At 40.3% G+C, this 16,802-nt stretch overlaps 2 long non-coding RNA genes across 2 annotated transcripts; both read left to right on the top strand.

Annotated features, from left to right (window-relative positions):
* The first annotated feature begins 251 nt into the window (after window positions 1–251).
* Window positions 252–7,646, top strand: LOC126876291 (uncharacterized). The gene is made up of 3 exons (XR_007694059.1): window positions 252–359; window positions 445–770; window positions 7,045–7,646. It is a non-coding gene; the product is annotated as an uncharacterized LOC126876291 (long non-coding RNA).
* On the top strand, window positions 6,514–7,033 carry LOC126876290 (uncharacterized). Its single transcript, XR_007694058.1, has 2 exons — window positions 6,514–6,621; window positions 6,707–7,033. It is a non-coding gene; the product is annotated as an uncharacterized LOC126876290 (long non-coding RNA).
* Window positions 7,647–16,802: the final 9,156 nt, after the last annotated feature.

Genomic DNA, 16,802 nt, shown 5'->3' with positions numbered 1-16,802 from the left:
CCCCGCATACTACACATAACAAAATTCTGTCGCAGGCAAGAGACCCGTACATGTACCCAGGCTGTTGGCCGTCATCGGCAACATTATTTGGCCTGTCTGTGTATGAGATAAGGAGCGACGAGAGAGGATTGGTACGGCATAAGGAAGGGGGGAAATGTGTTTCTTTTTAGAAAATCGTGCATGAAGTTTTCTGGCTGACGAATGGGTTGCACCATGATCAAGTTGTACATAAACGTCTCATCTCTCCACACTTCCGTATCTTGAACATCCAAGCATCAACTAATTCGAAAATCGTCTGACGCGCGATACTCATAGGCTTATTGTGACGAACTACAGCTAATTGTAGCAAATCTTATTTGGTGGGCTCTAATACCTTTCGTACGTTATCTGGGCAAATGTGTTTTCTCATGTCCGGGAAAGTTTTTTCATAGCTTGTACCACCAGGTTGTATGGGAGTTGTCGAAGCACACAAGACAAGCCTCCGGTGAATATCAATAAGGAGAGACAGCGCTAGGGGTAATGCCCCCCCCTAACGCCAATTCAATAGTCAGGAAATATTAGGACTGGCTAGAACTAGAGAACGCGTGAAGGGGGTGCAACTGAAGTTAATTCATAAGAGAATCCTGGAGCACCTCTGTCATACGCGTCGGGTGGTCATCGTGGAGTTTTAGTCGGTAAGAGTCCGACACTACTCTGCTGTTACGCAATTACTGCAACAGCGGAGTGTCCATGAGGATTTCTCCACGTAAAAAAAAAAAAAAAAAAAAAAGGTTGTATGTTAGTTACTCTGGCTTATCAATATGCCCTGTTCAATGTTGGCCAAGCTGAATAATGTCACAGGCCTCTATCTTCCTTAATAAGAGCTGTAGGGGATCGAATAATGAGACTACCAATATGTGTACTCGTTAGTGTATTTAAAACAGATCTTGTCGCGAAACGATATCTATACAGACGTTTAGTCACAGTTTATACTGAATCGTTTGCGATCACGTTCGTTTAGTCATAATCGTCAGAAGAAGGTCAAAAGATACAAATTCGTCTTGTTTTACGGTTACACGTAGCGGCACCATTGTTTTCCCCGGAGTTTATAATTCCTTACAATTCCTCTCGATATTCCGAAGCAAAACAACAACATGGTTTGAAGCAAATTCTAACTCTTATGCCGCTACAGAGCTTTTTGAGGTATGGAGTAAATTGAATGCATCTTTGTTGAGTCTAGATGGTCCAGAATGGCGAACTACCGCAAGTAGAGCAACTAATCGAAATAATAGACACGCACATATACGTAATATGTTTAACATGGATAGGAAATTGCTTTGAAATTTAACAATCATTGCAATAATTACGTAGGTTCGGAAGTCGTATTACTAGATACTTATTGTAATATCGTAAAGTAATTCGAATTAGAAATCAGTTGAAAATAGAGAAACCGTGTACGTCGTGTTTCTGTACTTCGTTTACATGCAAGAGTGCCTACGTGAATAAAGGCACGTAGTTGGTAGTTCTTACATAGGTATGAGGGAAACAATAGACAACGTTAGAAGAAGGACGGTTTCGCTACGCAAGGCGAGTCGAAAAGTGTGCGTGTTGCGAGAATCAGAGCTAATTGAGTCGTCGAAGAGTAGAGTCGTTAGAGGTATCGAGTCGTCGAAGAGTAGAGTCGTGAGAATTGATAGAGTTGTTAGAGAGAGAGAGAGAGTGTGTGTGTGTTAGATTCGTTGTGACGAGAGTGGTCAAATAACTGTAAAGTTATTTGATATAGATACGAGTATTGCATTTAGTTTCCGTTAAATAAATATCGTTTCCTGTCCAATTTATATTTGTATATTCAATTTAATATTAATAAATTGTAAGTAATCGGGAAAAGATTTCTATCCTTATTTTCCGATTTTACATTATTTTCACAGATTTCAATTCACTTATTCATTGATTGATATTAGGACAAATGAGGAACTTCGCATCTAGTTAGATTAACAAATAAAATGTATTGTTCCTGATAAATGGTATGCGGAATAGTATAGGAAATAAAAGACTGGTTTATATTACCGTTCAAGTGACTGATAGTAGGAAAGCAGTGATGGAACATGAGGCAACGTAATATAAAATTGAATCCCTGAGTATAGCATGCAGATAATATTTTGAGTGTTGACGGAGGACAAAATTATGCACATTCCTTTTTCGATTCCGAGGAAATACATCAGCGATGAGTCAGTTGTCAAAACACGATGGAAATTGCTCATTGTCAATTGAACAAGTTTGATATAATTACACAAGCTTAAGATTTAACTTGAAATTTTTTTGAAGAAATTTATTTTTATTATACCTGATGTCAAGCGCGGTATTAAGTATCATGCTTTTATAACTATTGTTTTAAATATTTTTGTGTTGAAATAATGTCGTTTGGGTGTCTGTTTTGTACTGGAGGAGTACCCGAAATAATTATACTCGTCGCGTACAGCTAAACAGCTACAGGCAGTTGTTTGTATTCCTGGAACGCGTTGGATTCGTGTTTGCATGGTACGTTGATTGGAATGACTTAGAGGTGGGTTACTGGGGGTGCGAGTAATTATGTTTCAGCCAGGATTGGATAGAGAACGCGTTTAATCGACGTTTAAAGATCCGCTTAAAATACACATGCTCTGGTAGTTTCTAATTGGATCGTTATATATGTCGTATACTTTCTGCTAAATCCGTTTTTGGGAGACATTAAGTTGAAAAAGGTCATATTTTTAAAGAGGGGGAGAGAGGTGGTATGCACTGGATAAAGGTAACAATTTTATATGAAGGATAATTATTGTAAACATTGAATATAATTGGGGAAAATTGAGAAACTGGTGCAAATTGTTGTATTATAAGCTGCAGGCTTGGTGCTGTGTCTATCTCTTATCACTTTAATACAATGGATGAGACATTTGTATGGCGTTTTTTGATAATGGAAAACGTGTTCGTGCTGTATGTTTTGCATTCAATAACAGGAAATGGTTCTGCAATTTCAGTGATTCAAAGTACTTGCAGTATAATGATAAGCATAATACGATATAAATTTGCATTTCATCCGGCTACGGAGTGAAATACTTGTTTGACAATGGAACAGATCATTGCTAAGAAAGGAAAAAACGAACAGATTGTGTATCTATAATCTATTCCAAATTAAGATCATCGTTTCACGTTTAATATTTTAGATCTGCCGAAGGTAATTCACATTTCATTGTGATGACCGTATACATTGAAGCTATATCTGACCTTGCTATTTTTTGTTATTTGCGAAAGTATGTAGGATGTATAATAGACAAATATAGGGAGGATACAAATAGTCTTAACTCTTCTGCAGAAGGAGAAAGAAAAATAAAGGGTGATAAGGAAATGGGCATACCATACAAATAATTTCAATATAAAGTCATTTTAAGCATGCTAATGAAAGCATGGTAAGCATGGTAGTGTTCAATTGTTAGAAATATGTAATACCCAAATATGAAATTTGTATTATTTAAGTGTTTCAAAATGTTGGGTATTCCTGGGTGGACACTTATAACTTTTGCTTTGGAAGTTGAAGAAAATTACATTTATGACGTGAATTTTGTAATAAGCCACCTGCTCTATGGGAAAGTCATATTGCGAAGGGCATCTAAACAAGTATGTATTGTTTAAATATTATTGCTTTTATTATACTCGCAAAAAAAGAAATAATGTGGTGTTAATACATTGAGTCATAAAGTGTTCAAATGCGTTGCGTCAAAATATTTATGACAATTTTTATATTTATAAAAACTTTGTCTTGTTTTAATTACATAAGTACATGATAGTTGTAACAAATTTTTGTTCCATCAGTTTTCCGGCAGGTAAAAATCAAAATATACTCATTGAAGTCAAATGTTTTTCAGATTGAAAATTGCAAATTTAATATAATTGTTTTACGGATTAAACAGTTTTCTCTTAGGTGGAATAATTACTTAAAACATATTACTTGTGCTTTTGATACGCTGAGAACCGAAGAAGATCTCGTTGATGTAAATTTAAGCTGCGAAGGAAAAAGGAATAAGAGCAGACAAACTGCTATTATCTGCATGTAGTACATATTTTAGAGATTTATTTAAGGTAAAGTGAAATTAAGAATTTAATAATTTGTTACTGTTAACATATATTTTGTAAATGATACTTATTCTATTTTACGAAAATCCATGTCAGCATCCTGTTATAATATATAATAATAATGTAAAATTCGATGATTAGGCTGCATTGGTTGATTTTATGTATCAGGGAGAAGTAAATGTAGTTCGAGAACAATTGGCTAGTTATTTAACAACCGCTGAACTGCTTGCTGTTCAGGGCCTTGCCGATGGTATAGGAAAAGATAATGATAGTTTAGTAGAGGTATGTTTTTCAAAATTGTTAAATATGATTAGATATTTTCTGCTTAAATTAAAGTAATACAATTGTATCACGTTAAACTGTGTTTCGGGATGACATTTTTATATGACGCAATTTTATTTGATACTAGTGCTTCAAAAAAATAATTAAAAGTCAACAGATCTTGTTTATATATTTGATTTGAATGTAATTTAATATATTATTTTTACAAGATTTATGTTCGATATACATATACATTTATTTAGTTACTATTCTCTGCTTATTTCATACGAATTTCATAGTCTACAGCCTACTTTATCTATTATGTGTGTAACCTAAAATCATTGGAATAATTATTCTTGCATCAACATTAATGTACGTGCCAAATAATACGTGCAGTACACCTTCATACGCTATTGATTATTTCCTGTAAATGAAGAATTTTAATATAATGTACAAAATATATAAAATTTAGCATTAAAATTGTCGCACATATATTTAAAAATTAATTGGATTAAAGAATTTTTCAAAATTTCTGAGAATGTAAGGCCAACGTAAGATTTTACACGGAACTAGTTTCCATTTTCGCGCGTAAGACTACGTCATAAAGACAGAGGAGGGGGTATAGACAGCGGACTTCAGACGCGCAGCGTAGACTTCCCTTAGTCATCTTACGACTGTGCTGTGAGGAGGGTGTTTTGCTCGGTGGTTTCAAATCCTTTGTGTGCAGTTGTGTGAATCTCTTCTGTATTGTTCTACAACAAACAGGAGCCGGATACAGGTTGGTATACTTTTTACTTACTCAATAATTAGGTGAAATAATTGAGAAAGCATGGCGAGGACAAAGAAGGGACTTTCGAAAACTAACGCCGACAAGCCAGAAACTGAACGGTTACTAACTTGGATTGACGAAGTTCGCCGCAAAAGATCAAAGTGTCGCCGAAAGCGCAGACGCGATTTACGGATTGAAGCAATGCTGACGTGCGCTCTTTCCAAAGCTAAAAATGATTTACGCATCCGGCGATTATCAGCAGCTTCAAAATGGCAGAAATTTAAAAAACAATGCTTGAAGAAGAAGGTAAATTATACAAATTATGAGCTCTACAATGGTGAGGACACGGAAAATCCGGGATCGTCTCAACAGAATCCCCGGGAGGAGCCATCGTGTCCTGAATTGGGCAGTTCAGACGATGTCGTGTCTAAGTTGGCAGAAATAAAAATAACGTTGCAACGCTGAAGTAGCGGGAAAAATGCAAGCGATCAGGTTTGGAAGACCTAACTGTGACAAGAGGATTTCTCGCAACGTTTTATCTACCAAATGCGTAGAAATTTCAACAACTATATGGAATCTCGAGCGATTACGGAGCACCGCGTATTACGTCGGTGCTGCAAGAATAGAAATTGCATTACTATCTTGATGTATATATGGATATTTTCTGGTTGCAGTCTCACCGTTCGAGATGGCATTGGGACAAGCGGAGGGAGTTGGTGTTCGCAACGATGCTGAAGCGTACTGCACGCTCGGGGACCCCATGTTCTCCAGTCTCTGCGCCTTTCGTTGGCTTAGTTTATATATTATATTGTATGCATTGGTTTGGTAATATACGTAATAATGAGCGTTCGAAGTATGTTCGAAGAGTGTTTGATCCGATATTTTTTAATTTCAGAAATATATACTTTGCATGTCTTATATTTTAAAGAAAATTTGTATAGTACATTTTAGCTTGTAGATTTAGTAGTATCGTTTCTAATATTCGCTCCATTATTCTGTACGTCAAGATTTTGTATATTTGCTTAATGTTGATTAACAGTTTTGTAGACTTTAAGAAATGAAATGAAATTAATAAAATTTGGAAAATGTTTACAATTTTTCTGCAATCTTCTAGTTCATATTAATGGCAAAAGTGCTTTTCTGCCCCGCATACTACACATAACAAAATTCTGTCGCAGGCAAGAGACCCGTACATGTACCCAGGCTGTTGGCCGTCATCGGCAACATTATTTGGCCTGTCTGTGTATGAGATAAGGAGCGACGAGAGAGGATTGGTACGGCATAAGGAAGGGGGGAAATGTGTTTCTTTTTAGAAAATCGTGCATGAAGTTTTCTGGCTGACGAATGGGTTGCACCATGATCAAGTTGTACATAAACGTCTCATCTCTCCACACTTCCGTATCTTGAACATCCAAGCATCAACTAATTCGAAAATCGTCTGACGCGCGATACTCATAGGCTTATTGTGACGAACTACAGCTAATTGTAGCAAATCTTATTTGGTGGGCTCTAATACCTTTCGTACGTTATCTGGGCAAATGTGTTTTCTCATGTCCGGGAAAGTTTTTTCATAGCTTGTACCACCAGGTTGTATGGGAGTTGTCGAAGCACACAAGACAAGCCTCCGGTGAATATCAATAAGGAGAGACAGCGCTAGGGGTAATGGCCCCCCCTAACGCCAATTCAATAGTCAGGAAATATTAGGACTGGCTAGAACTAGAGAACGCGTGAAGGGGGTGCAACTGAAGTTAATTCATAAGAGAATCCTGGAGCACCTCTGTCATACGCGTCGGGTGGTCATCGTGGAGTTTTAGTCGGTAAGAGTCCGACACTACTCTGCTGTTACGCAATTACTGCAACAGCGGAGTGTCCATGAGGATTTCTCCACGTAAAAAAAAAAAAAAAAAAAAAAGGTTGTATGTTAGTTACTCTGGCTTATCAATATGCCCTGTTCAATGTTGGCCAAGCTGAATAATGTCACAGGCCTCTATCTTCCTTAATAAGAGCTGTAGGGGATCGAATAATGAGACTACCAATATGTGTACTCGTTAGTGTATTTAAAACAGATCTTGTCGCGAAACGATATCTATACAGACGTTTAGTCACAGTTTATACTGAATCGTTTGCGATCACGTTCGTTTAGTCATAATCGTCAGAAGAAGGTCAAAAGATACAAATTCGTCTTGTTTTACGGTTACACGTAGCGGCACCATTGTTTTCCCCGGAGTTTATAATTCCTTACAATACCTCTGACCTAACGGTCTTGATACTCCGAAGCTAAACAACAACATGGTTTGAAGCAAATTCCAACTCTTGTGCCGCTACATCACTCCCCTACCAGTGATAACGTTTTATTGCCTTTGCAGAGAAAGTCCCCGTGGGTAATCTTTTTGTGATGCCTAGCCGAAACCAGCCTGTAACCAATCAGGAAAACGGACTCTTCGGCCTGACCGTGTAACATACCTATTACTAGTGTTTCCTTCGTTGTCGCTCTTCACGTCGCTTTCATTGCGAGCGTTCATTCGTTCTAGTGAAATAAGTATGTCACGGGTTTCGGCGGTTCTCGCGTCGAGATTCTCTGATACTACAAATGCTGACTTAAGCCGGTCGACGGAAACCTTTATATCGCGATTGTTAACATTGTTGGTGTACATTTTCTTGCCTCTTCGCGTTACTCTAAATGGTCCATCGTAAGGCGGCTGTAAAGGGCCCCTAATTGCGTCGTGTCGCAAGAATATGTGACGGAAGAAAAGAGAGAGAGAGTGCGTTTCGTCCCGGGACTACCGGTGGACTCGTCAGTAAGGCTATGCCCGGTAGTCCCTGCCATAGACGTAGAGGGAGTCTCGCTAGGTGCGGTATTTATATCAATTGATCGTATATTCGACCGCCAGCGAGTTAGACAGACAGACTCTTTGTCGTCGTAGCCCTCTAGTATTGGCGGTTGGTACCCGCGGCTCGACTTGTCGGCGCCCTATTGATACCGATCCGCCACAAATACGTAGGGAGAAGACTCCAATTCCGCGGAAAGTGAATAATTTCTTTTTCTTGTATTGTGTCACAGGCTGAGGCCGGACTTTCTCCATTTGTTCCTTGAGCAGGGTTGCAAATTCCGTGGTGGCACGCTGCTTAGTTGGGTATCGTGCGAACGTTTAACGTTCGGTAGTCGCCGCATGGTCGCAAATTTCTATCCTTTTTGGACAGAACGTGAAGGGGTGATGCCCACGGGCTTTTCGATGGGCGCATCACGCCTTGTTCTATCATCAACTCAAATTCAGCTCTTACCTGCTTGAGGCGGTCCGGTACCGGCGGGCCAGGCGTAGTTTCGATGTGGTGTACTACGCCGTGTCGGGCCTTTTCCTTCCCGAAAGACGGAGGACGCGTGAGGGCCGGGAATTCCGCCAGTAATTGGTGGTACACCGAATCGCCGCAGATAGTTTTCACCGATGGCGTGTTGTCTATGGCGGCGTACCCCTTTGATGATAACTGGGTCGTCGTGTCGATTAATCTTTTGTTCCGTGGGTCCACGAGCATCCCGTAGTGACTCAGGAAATCCACGCCGAGGATAGGTGTCTGGACGTCAGCCACTGTAAAATACCACTTCAAGGCGCGTCGGAGGGACAGGTTGAGGTGGATCGCGACTGTACCATACGTCGCAATTCGTGCCCCATTAGCCGCGTACAACTCGTACTCGCTCTTCTTCGCAGGTCCCTGCATTTTGCTGCGCGGCCAGACGCTGAAGTCTGCGCCGGTGTCCACCAAGTACGAGATGCGCGTGTTTTTATCCAGAAGAAAAATGCAGCGGGAGATCAAACCGTCGTCGTACGCCGCGTTTACGGACGGCCGGTTCTGTTTCTCGATTTCCATGTGCACGGTGAGGTGCAATTTCTCGCGCGTTCCCCGTACGTCGCATGATAAAGGCATAAGCCACCTTGCCGTGACGGGCTTCGGGATCGCCAACGGCGACGGTATTTCGCGCAGGAGAATGGTCGCCGGCGGCCCCCGATGGTCAACGCGCTTACCTGCGCCTGTATCTGCGTTATTTGTTCCTTCAGCTCGTTGATGGCGGCAGCCGTAGCATCGTTCACTCCGCCGCCGTACTTTGTTGGATTGCCTCCTGCCGTGGTTCGGTCTGTACTGACCGCAACAACCTGTCCTAGTTCCGTGCGTATTTCGTGGATGCTGTCGGCGATCGCGGTCAGAGTTTCGGACCTCTTATCTTGGACGGCGGCTAGGTCGCGTTGCACGTACACCGGGAGTCGGCCTTCCCAGAGAGTCCGGATTAATTCGTCTGATATTGCCGGAGTGGTGAGGCTTTTCAGATCCCGTAGAATTGAGAATGCGTCCCGTCGTCTAGTTGTTCACTCACTATTATTTTGCGTAGGCATCCGGCGTCTGACTCACACAGGAGCGTAGGACGAGCTGCGTGGCACCTCGATCCAAGATGCTCCTCGCCGTGTGAACAACAGCCGTCCGGATGATGCTGTCGTCCCCAGGGTGAACTTGGCGATGCGGCCGAAGGGCCGTTGCCTGGATGGCACGTTGTCTCCCTTGTAGTCTAGATCGCCGTCTTCCTCGTCGATGCCGAGCGATTTCCACGTGAAATTCTCGACCCAGGAAGTGTCGTGGATCTTGCTTCTGGAAGTGTCGTTAAACACCTCGGTCCAGGAAGTAACGTTGAAGGGAACGTCGGTGGTGCTTGGTGAAGATTCATCAAGCGCGGTGCGGAGTTTTGAGGTTCATTGGGAGGCTGGACTCCCCCCGATGACTCGCTCGAATCGCATTCTCTTAGTGATGATCCTCGGTGGAGAGTGACCGTTGGACGTCGTGACTGTGACTTGCCTTGGTGTTGGAGAGTATATTGGCGTTTTTGGAGCCACGGGTGACTCCAGTGAGATGTTTATGATACGCGACGAGTTCGGTACGGCGCTCTGTGAACTCAGTAGAGAATCGTTGAGATCAGATTGAATGTTCTGTAAATTACCGACACCATTTGAGTGATTAGTCATGGTATTAATAATGCTGAAATTATTCTGAGTAGGGCCAATTGCAGGCGTAGCACATGTCTGAGGTGGCGAAGGAGGAGTCTTCACGTTACGTCTCGGAGTGTGACTGTCCGATGGAATGTTTCTAATCTGGGGTGGTTGCAGATGACGTGATGTAAGAGAGATGATTGGACGTCGATACGTTGTGTTGGACGTCCATCGTGGAAGTATTGCCCGAAGAAACACTGCCCCTGGATGGTTTGTTCACAGTGGACTTCGAAGCCTTTACAGTAGGTTTCGACTCGACGTTGACCTTGTTGCTGTCCTGGATGGGACTCAACCCGTTATTACCTAGGTTGTGAACTACGGTCAAAGAGTCATGAACGTTCTGTAACAGATTGGGGGAGATTACTTTCTGAATCGATTTGTCGCCTGTTGAGACGTTCTCTTTCTTCAGGACCGAAGGCTCGTTGAAGGTTGTCACCTTCAAGGTGGTTTGTGTCTGTTAAGGAAATTCGAGGATTTGGAAATACAAATAAATGACTATATTTCACACACAACAGCTATACATCTATATTACACTCTGAAGAACGTCTTGCACGCACGCTTGTCGCCAACCGACTATCCAGAATCTTCTAACGGCAGTCTTTTGTCTCAACTAAGACCTTTTTTTTTTTTTTTTTTTTTATCGTGGAGAAATCCTCATGGACACCAGCTAGGCGGGTAGTGTCGGACTCTTACCGACTAAAACTCCACGGTGGCCTATCCTGACGCCTGAGTCGAGACGCACCCGGGTTCTCTTCCGAATTCTGCCGGTCACCCCCGGGCGTCTATCTCTCCTTCTTTCGAAGGGAGGCATCCTTGCTCTTCTTTGGAACACTAGGGGGGACCACACCCCCTAGCGCCTCGATCCTGCGCGTCTTCCTGGGGACCCCGTCCCTGACGCCTTTCTTCCTGGTTTCCATGTGCTCCTGTGGCGGCCGGGATAGCTCCGCCGGTTACCCCCGGGGTAGTCCTGCGCTCCGGGGGCTTCTGCCTGCCTAGTGCTCCTTGGAGAATCCCAGAAAAATGGCGGCGGTGCGCCTTCTTCCTCTTCGCCAGCGCCCGCCCGAACGTTGACCCATCCTTGTCCGTGCCGCGGCGACCGTTGCTTAACCCATGTGATCGGTGGGAAGTCCACGTCTCCACCGCTGCCAGCGGGCGCTGACGTCTCAACTAAGACCTGGACGCCCTCTGACCCTTACACACACACTCTCATGTACAGTGTAAATGTATCATTTCCCTAACACGCCTCCTTACATTTATACTGTAATATCGGAAAATAAGGATAGAAATTTTTTTTTTCGATTACTTACAACTTATTAATATTAAATTGAATATACAAATATAAATTGGACAGAGAACGATATTTAACGGAAACTAAATGCAATACTCGTATCTATATCAAATAACTTTACAGTTATTTGATCACTCTCGTCACAACGAATCTAACACACACACACTCTCTCTCTCTAACAACTCTATCAATTCTCACGACTCTACGCTTCGACGACTCGAAACCTCTAACGACTCTACTCTTCGACAACTCGAAACCTCTAACGACTGTACTCTTCAACGACTCAATTCGCTCTGACTCTCGCAACACACTCCTGCCCGGTCGTGCTCGTTCTTGCACTCGTCCTCTCACACACATACACACTTTTCGGCTCACATACTCTGGCCTCTCGATTGCCATTCCTTGAAATATGAAACCGTACCTCTGTTTTGACGCTGCTTATCCTTTCTCGCGTCGCTGTTACTAGGCGCTCTTGGATGTAAACAAACCACGAAAGACGACGTACACGGTTTTTTCTTATTTTCAACCGACCTCTAATTCAAATCTATTCTACGATATTACAATACTGTACACTTAATTTTATTTACATACTTGTCGAATTAACAAAATATTTACCATTTATCGCTTTATTTACATTTCTCTTATTTTACATTCATCCATGACCTAAACCTTTCAAATTTCTCTCTACACAGTGTCTTCGTAAAAATATCCGCAGTGTTTTCTTCTGTACTTACTTTTATTATGTTTATCTTATTTTCCTTTACGTACTCGTGAACGTAGTGGTAATGAACTTCAATGTGTTTAGAATTTTTTGTAAAAGTTCCGTATTTTGCTATACTCATTACTCCAGAGTTATCCTCATAGATTTTTACAGGGTTATCGTCTACATTTACATCGAAGATTTTCATTAGTTCTCTGATAGTCATTACTTCGCTCACCGCTTCCGATAGTGCTACATACTCGGCGAGGTTTTTTCACACACCTTTGTTTTTTAGACTTCCATCCAATTACATTTCCATACAATCTAATTACATACCCAGAAGTCGATTTCCTATCTATATGATCTCCTGCCCAATCAGCGTCCACATAACAATCTATCGTTTCGCACTTTGCATTTCTTTTATAATGTAGCCCTAAATCTCTAGTCCGGTACAAATATTTCAATATTCGCAAGGCATATTTAAAATGTGTCTCGTTACAACAATCTTGAAATTTACTCAGATAATTCACACTATAACTTATATCAGGTCTGGTATTTACACTAATATACAGCAATGCGCCAATTAAATTCTTGTATCCAATGTCCTCTCTATTTATCTCAGCTTTTTCAATTTTTAAGTTGGTCTCCATAGGTGTACAGTACAATTTGCTATTATGTAATTTATATTTGTTTGCTAATGATTCTATGTATTTCTTTTGGCTTAATCTCATTTCATTTATTAAATAATCATACTCTATATTTATTCCAAGATATTCTTTTACTTCACCTAAATCTTTCATTTTAAATTTATCAGTTAATAATTTTCTTTACACTTTGTATCTTCCCTTTGTTTTCACTATAAATCAACAAATCGTCTACGTATATTAACAAATAAACAACATTTTCTCCCTCTCCATAAGTATATAGGCACAGCTCTATATTGTTCTTCTTAAAACCTAATCTCGTCACATACTTATCAAAACACTCATACCAGTCCCTCGGACTTTCTTTTAACCCATAAAGCGCTTTCGATAATTTACAAACTCTATTCGTTCCGTCCGCATATCCCTTTGGTTGATTTACATATACCTCCGAGGTTACTTCACCATTTAAAAAGGCAGTTTCTACATCCATTTGCTCAATTATTAATCCATTTTGACAACAATATGATAGCAATATCTTAAAGGTCTGATTACTCGCCACTGGAGAATATATGTCATCGGCTACGTTTCTTTGTTGAAATCCCCTTACCACTAATCTAGCCTTATACCTGTCCTCTGATTTTTTCGTGTAAACCCATTTTACATCTAATACTTCTTTGCCTTTTACCCTTTCTACCAATTTCCAAGTTTTATTCTTATAGAGACATTCTATTTCCTTATCCATAGTCTGGATACCTTACTGGAGTTTTCTTAATACGTGTAGATCTCCTAGTAGTGTTTGAGCTTTCAGTACTACTATCATTTTCATCTTCCCTACCTTCTAACTCTTCCTTATCCATACCATCCAATGAATAGTTATCTTCGCTATCATTTCTCTAATCTGCCTCTAATGAGTTTTCCTCAAAACCGATACATTTAGTGTCTGTCTCTATTGTTGAGGTTACTCGGTGTGTAAACAGAGAAAACACGTGGATAAATTGTAAGGTAGAAAATATATTTAAATAGAAGAGTAATAAGTAAAAATACAATTTGAGCTGGTCCAGATCCGCACGCTAGCTGTGTTACCTAATAACTTAAAAACCCCGAAGCCAACGTCGCCTGTCTACTGTTTATGGCCTGACTTCGTCGCAGTCTTTTCTCTACGCGCTGTCGATGGCTTCAGTGCTTGACAAAACTAAAAAAGACCAGATGTAGAGTTTTCTTAGAAGTGGTAACCACTTCAACACCCTCCCTAAAACTCTACATCCCTACAAACAATTATCTCAAATTTACAAATTATCTCTTAATATTTTCTAACTCTTGTCGTAAATATCTGAAAATTAATTTGTCAATGCCTTCTCAAGTACATTTGCCAGCCGCCTTTCTCTTTTCCATACAAATTAATTTATTACACAAAAAAAAAAACTAGAAGACTAAACAGATCATGTAGAGTTTTTCCTCTTTTTTTTTTTGAGAAGTAATAATCACTTCGACACCCTCCCTAAAAACTCTACATGTTTACAAGCAATTACCTATTAATATCTTTTTTACTTTTGAAACCTAACTTTTTCCTTAAATATTCAAATCTCGGTTTTGGCAACGCCTTTGTACATATATCTGCCAATTGCTCTTCGCTTGTTACATACGTTATATCAATTTCGCCTCTATTGTATAAATCTCGCAAGAAATGATATCTTACGTCAATATGCTTACTTCTTTGATGGAATTCTGGATTCTTAATTAATTTCACGGCACTGGTATTGTCTACACATAGCATATACTTATGGATCTCTAATTTACATTCAAGAAATATTTTCTTTAGCCACATAATTTCTTTCGCTCCTGAGGCTGCACTGACATATTCAGCTTCGGTCGTAGATAGAGCTACACATTGTTGTCGCTTACATTGCCATGTGATGGCCGCATTCGCATACTTACATACAACGCCTGATGTCGACTTTCTTGTTTCTTTGTCGCCTGCATAGTCAGCGTCGCTAAAGGTTTCGAGACTGCCTGCTTTTGTATATAAGAGTCCCATGTCTGCGGTCCCTTTTATGTAGCGCAAAATTCGTTTGACTAATTTCCATTGATACTGGTTTGGATTCTCTAAGTGTCTCGCCGCTATATTTATTGCAAAACTAATATCTGGCCTACTTACGGTTTGTAAAAACATTAAGTTCCCTACGGCTTCTCTGTATGGTGCGTTACAATCATTATCGCCTATGTTACTTTCGTTCCAATTAGTCTCGATAGGTGTAGAAACACTGTTTGCCTCATTCATATTAAATTTTTGCAATATGTTTTCGATATACCTACTCTGATGAATGAATATTGAACCATCTTCTAATCTATTAATTTCAAGTCCAAGAAAACTCTTTACTTCTTTCGAACTCGTAATTTTGAATTCTTTATTTAAATCATCGAAGAATTTATCAATTAAAGATTCGTCTGAAGCTGCTACCACTCCATCGTCTACGTATATGGTCATCGACATTAATTTGTCGTCTTCTGTATAAATATAAAAACAAGGATCTGCGTTACTCTGATAAAATTTTAAGTTCGAGATAAATTTTGTGAAACGTTCCGTCCAACATCTTGGAGACTGCTTTAAGCCATATAGGCTTTTTAGCAATTTACAAACCCGATTTGTACCATCATCATAACCTTTAGGTTGTTTCATATGAATATCTTCTTCCAGACTTCCATATAAGAATGCGGTTTTAATGTCGAACTGTCCGAGGTGTAAATTATTTTTGGCTGCAATACTAAGCATTAATCTAATTGTGTCAAACCGAGCAACGGGACTATATGTTTCCTTATAATCTATGCCTTCTTTCTGTGAACACCCTTTTATTACAAGTCGCGCTTTGTATCGTTCCGAGTTGTCCGGATTTAGCTTTATCGTTAAAACCCACCTATTGCTAAGTACCTTCTGATCTTTAGGTTTTTCTACAAGTATCCACGTCTTATTTTCATGGTGCGATTTCATTTCATCATTCATAGCTGTTTCCCATAACTCTTTCTTTTCGGATCTCATCGCTTCGTTAAAATCCACCGGTAATTTTTCCGCTACGTACGTTACTGGGTTACCATAAAAATCGGTTCGTTTGATCTTATCTCTATCTCTCAATTGTCTCACATTGTCGCTAGTTCCATGAGGTTGTTTTTCATGTTCACTCTCTGCACTTTCATACGTACATGCTCTATCGCTCTGCGCACTCACATCTTCGCGCTCGACAATTTTCGGTAAACTTAATTTTACGAATTTCGCATTTTCTAGTTCAGGCTTAAATATTACGTCACGGCTTAATATTACATTTTTTACTGTTGGCACGTACACTCGATACCCTCGTCCGTCATCTAAATAGCCTACCAAATATCCCTTGTTAGCCTTTTTGTCACGTTTTGTCCCTTTCTCCGCAGGTATGTGAGCAAAGCACTCAGTACCGAAAACCCTAAACTTTTCTAAATTCGGCGGTTTCCCGTACCACAGTTCATATGGTGTTTTCTTATCTTGTCTTGTCGGCCCCGTCTTATTTATGACATGTACTGCTGTGTTCATGGCTTCGGTCCATAAGAACAGCGGTAGATTTGGTTTCGAATATAGCATCGACCGACCTGCCTCTACTATTGTTCTATTTTCCCTTTCTGCGACACCATTCTGTTCAGGCGTGTATGGGACGTTAATCGTGTGCCTAATTCCCTGACTTCTTAGAAATTCCTTGACTTCTTTATTTTGGAATTCTTTCCCTCCATCACTATGAATTTCTTTAATTTTATCCTTAAATTGATTTTCAACTTCTAGGCAAAAGGTTTTTAGTTTTTCAGTTACTTCTGACTTACGTCGGAAGAAGTAAATCTTTGTGAATTTTGAAAAATCGTCTTTAAATGTCAGAAAATACAGTTTCTTGCCTAATGACTCGACTTCCATAGGTCCACATACATCCGTATAAATAATTTCGCGAGGTTTAGTCGCCCGCTTGATTTTCTCGTGAAAACTCGATCTATGCTGTTTCCCGTACGC

Source organism: Bombus huntii, unplaced genomic scaffold (assembly GCF_024542735.1).
Source record: "Bombus huntii isolate Logan2020A unplaced genomic scaffold, iyBomHunt1.1 ctg00000068.1, whole genome shotgun sequence".
In the NCBI taxonomy this organism is placed as follows: Eukaryota; Metazoa; Arthropoda; class Insecta; order Hymenoptera; family Apidae; genus Bombus; species Bombus huntii.
This window is presented reverse-complemented; position numbering and strand designations above follow the sequence as displayed.